Source organism: Triticum urartu, chromosome 3 (assembly GCF_003073215.2).
Source record: "Triticum urartu cultivar G1812 chromosome 3, Tu2.1, whole genome shotgun sequence".
NCBI lineage: Eukaryota > Viridiplantae > Streptophyta > Magnoliopsida > Poales > Poaceae > Triticum > Triticum urartu.
Genome location: NC_053024.1, coordinates 39,491,932 through 39,496,286, shown reverse-complemented (window position 1 = coordinate 39,496,286; position 4,355 = coordinate 39,491,932). Strand labels below are relative to the sequence as shown.

At 44.6% G+C, this 4,355-nt stretch overlaps 1 long non-coding RNA gene across 1 annotated transcript; it reads left to right on the top strand.

Moving 5' to 3' along the window:
• Window positions 1-1,623: 1,623 nt before the first annotated feature.
• On the top strand, window positions 1,624-4,110 carry LOC125547842. The gene is made up of 5 exons (XR_007300805.1): window positions 1,624-1,846; window positions 2,425-2,878; window positions 3,004-3,199; window positions 3,376-3,435; window positions 3,795-4,110. It is a non-coding gene; the product is annotated as an uncharacterized LOC125547842 (long non-coding RNA).
• Window positions 4,111-4,355: the final 245 nt, after the last annotated feature.

The following is a 4,355-nucleotide window of genomic DNA, read 5'->3' as shown; positions in this document are numbered from 1 at the left end:
ACCAGTATCACACGTAGATAACAAATGTTAGTATAAAAAAAATACATATTTATTACATAGACTTTTATTAAGCTCTTTGGTTTTCATTGTGGGTCCACATATGCTCCACAAGATCATTGAGTATGAGCGCATGCACCGACGATCTCGAAAATTCTAATCCATCTGCAGAAAGTTTATAAGCTGATTTGCATCTTGATCTTTCGGGATTTGAAATTTTTCTCCAGGCGCTTCAAAATCCTGGTTCGGGCAACACCATCACCCTCATGCTCGACAATCATATTGTGCAAAATAACATAACATGTCATCAACTGCCACAATGTTTCTGATTCCCACATTATTGCAGCTCTCCTCCATATGTGGGCAAACTTGACAGTAGTCTTCAGGCATGTGCTCTTTCTAATCCGGACCATCTCACCAACGACATCTGCGGCAGTACCAAGTGCGAGCATCCTCAAAGCAGCCATGCATTTCTGCTTAGCATTGAAAGAAAGTTGGCCACAACAATCCCTTACGTGCTTCAAGTAATCATCGTGTGCCTCCACTCCCTCGATAATGCACAAAACAATGGTTTCCGCATGTGAAAACCATGGATTATCCAGGAAAATTGGATTCGGAGCAAAGTAATCCTTGATCGGTAGCCATGCTCTACACACCATATCCTAATTGACAACTCTTCTCCCTTTGATTGAGCCCTTGAAGTCGAGAATATGCTCCACCTGCCGGTCCATATCCTCTTCCATTCTCATGAGCATGATCATGTCCCCTTCTTTGTCCGAATCCGACCAATCGAAGAACTCGTCTTGAATCATTTGATCAAGCTCTGTCGGTCCATACTCCTCCGATGAAACATCATAATTCATCATTTTCCCTTCAAATAAATCACAAAAAATCGGGTCGAATAACGTGTCTACACAGACCGCAAGGGGCAACCTGAGAGTTGCCGGATGTACTGCGGTGGTGTTCGGGCCGGCGACGACGTCCCCAGTGGCGAGGACGAGAGAGACGACTGTTGTGTCAGTGCTGGAGGCGCAGAGGCTCGGAACGACTGCGGAGCAAGGGTGGTGGCGGAGCTGCGAGATGTCCGTCACGGAGGAGGAAGAAGAGAGGAGAGATCAAACGAATCTGGTAGGTCGACGGGGTGGATTTGGTGCTATTTATGATGGGGTAGCGCTGTCGAGTCCGACGTGACGGACGCGTCCGGGGGCGCCTGGGTGCCCCCATATCCGCTCCAGATTTGAGCTGTATATAAGGGGTGCCGGTTAATTCAGACGTTTGAGGCCAGTTTGAGAAGCCCGTCTGAGTCGCTTTTTATGACCGATCATTGGCCAAGCCGTCCGTCCGAGCGTTTAAGGCGGGTTTGGGACGCCGTATATAGATGCTCTTAGGACCAAAACATCACAAGCATTAGCTGTCCCTAAAGAAAAGAATGTACACTCATTAGCAAATATCAAAACAAAAATGCCTTATTTTGCGGGCACAACGCACGCGAGCTCATCTATTCTCTCTAATAATAGGAAAAAGAAAATAAAAAGCTTGTAATATGTTGGAAGGAAGGGGGGCCTACTGTCAGCCCCTTCTTCCCCAAACGGCAAATGAGGCAGGGCACTTTAGCAGCTACAGTACCGCGTTTCCTTAGACGGCGGCGCTCCACCCACTCCTCCGCCGTACCACCACTTGGGAAATATCTAGCCAGCCTCCCATCCCCACTCAATAATGCTGGTGCTCCTTCCTGGATCTCACAACAAGCTAGCTCAACGAGTCAACTGCTCCGGCCGGCCGGCGGGCTTCGTGTGTGCGCCTGCATCAATCCCCGCCCGGCTACTCTGCTGCCAACGGCACACGTCCGGTAAGTCCTTGCCTTGGATTCCTTGTACCTAGCCAATGTCTGTACCGATCTGGTACCTGCTAGTCACGGCGTAGTAGATCGATAGCCAGCGGCCGGCCGGCGGTTCATTGACGACCGCTCAACTGCAGGTAGGGGCGTTGCTCGTCAGCCGCACGTATGTAGGTATGCCGCCAGCGCTGCAGATTTATTTGCTCACATGTGCCGTGCAGATCTGGCTCGCTCTCGCATGGAGCAACATCCGCAGCTAGCTAGCTAGCTAATGTGCTCTGGCTTAGACGCCGGCCGGGCGTGAGAGCATCACTTAAAACTTAAAAGCCAGTAGATGCATACAATCACACTTGCATTACTTCATGAACAGATTCGGAGACCGTTTAAGATTTTTTAGAGGTTCCACTATGCATACGGAGCAAAATGCGTGAATCTATATTTTAAGATATGTCTATATACATCCGTATGTAGTCCATAATGCAATATCCAAAATGTCTTATATTTAGAAACGGAGGGAGTAATAGATTTATGCATACATCATGTGTGTTTAACATGTACGTATTGTTCATTGGAACAATTTTTTTTTACAGGTTGACATCTAAACATGTCCGATGTCATGGATGAAGGTTTATGGTGCGAGCGGGTGTTTAGAGACCATCAACTCTCTGTGGTGCGTCTCGATACCGCTACTGACAATGTTTTTCAAGACAATGGCTTTATTGTCAGCAACAATAAAACCATCTGTGACATAGTATCATGTCAACATGTCGTCAAGATGCTTCCCGTGGGTGGAACAATGGCTGTTTATTTCTTCAACTCCGACGGATTGATCCCACGCCGATACAATGCAAGAATAATTCGTACTGATGAGGGTCGGGATCTTGCTTGGCTGCGGGCTCAAGATGTCTATGAACCAGTGACTTGTCTGAGGTTCTTCGACCCACCATATGCTTCTGGGTGGAATGTTGTTGCGCTGGCTTATACCACATTGGATGGTTCTTCTGCTACTATTCTAGAGCCAGGGACGTATTCTGGTACAATAACGTAATGCACTCTTCCGATACTTAGTATCTCTTACTTACTAGAACATGGTACTAGTAGTATAATGTAGCATGAAAATTCCTTTTGTCTCTACTCGTGCTAATCATTAGAATATTTATTTATTGCAGCAATGAACCAGATGAAGTGTCGCTTACCTGCAGTTGTACATCTAAGCAAGGTGCATCAGGTTCACCTCTTATTTTGCCACGGATAGACAGGGTAGTTGGGGTGCTTGCCGGAGCTTCACATGCATCGGTATACGCTGTTCCTGTCACACATATAAGGGAGTTCTTAATAGAGTGGCTTGGTGGAGACGAAGACCTGGTAAAATCCTTGAACTTTATTGCAACATGTTTTATACTCGCTCCGCCTCGAATTACTTGTCTCTCGCTCACATAAATCCATTTGAGCCACAAGTAATTCGGGACGGAGGCAGTATCTAATAAGTATGTTTTTTGGTTTGACTGATTTATAACCTTTCCATTTCATACATTTGTTAGAACGAAGTACGAACTGCTGGGTTGGTTATGCTTGTCGCAAAGGGCCAATAGTACGATGAGGTAATGTATGGGTGCCCTTTCTCAAATTCTCATAAGAAAGACCGTTGTATGTCAATTGATACTAGTTTAAGACCAAATCGTCCTGTATTCAATACGAGTGTTGTATATGGAAGTATAGATAAAAGGCATCCATGCTAGTATGATACATGTGGTAAGCTATCTCAAAACAACAAAAATGTGCAAGTTTGCAAATTTACGCTTTAACTTAACCTGAAGTCTAAATAGTGCACGCACAACGATTACTTTTGACAAGCACCTGCTGCGTGCCCACACAGAGAAAATCATTTGTCATCGTTTATGTAAATAAGTATGACACCGTTTTTTTCCTCTTCCAGATCTAATATACTCTTTGTATGCAGGACTTGAACACTGGACGGAAACTTGGGGAGGAAGAACCATGAGAAGTTGTCAGAATTTATCCTAAAAAAAGTTGACGTGCGCGTGGCGTAGTTCTAGGTTTCATAGTTAGTATGCTGGAATGTTTTAATCCTAGACTTTGTAGCTAGCCATTGGCTGGGCTTTGCTCATTTTAGATTGTATACTGATCTACTACTTATTTCTTTCTTAACTTTGCTACCTTATTGTCTTGCGGTTTGAATTATGTCACCGTATTAATTTCTCTGTGTGTTAGACAAACATGATATGATTAAACGTGTGTTAATTCGTTCCATTGTTAATTGCAGTGCAGTCTCCTCTTTATATGTGGAACTAAATGAACAGCACCAGTAGAAGAATGCTGCTATATAATTTTAGACAGCCCAAACAGGGCAATGATGCTCCTCTACGAAGCTTGGCATATTACTACAGGCATGTATTGCTCTCCGCAGCAAAGTTCATGTAGAACATGTTTATCGATAAATGACATTTTTATTAACTCAGAACGTAGCATCAAACGGATACAAAGCATGATGAGTAACACC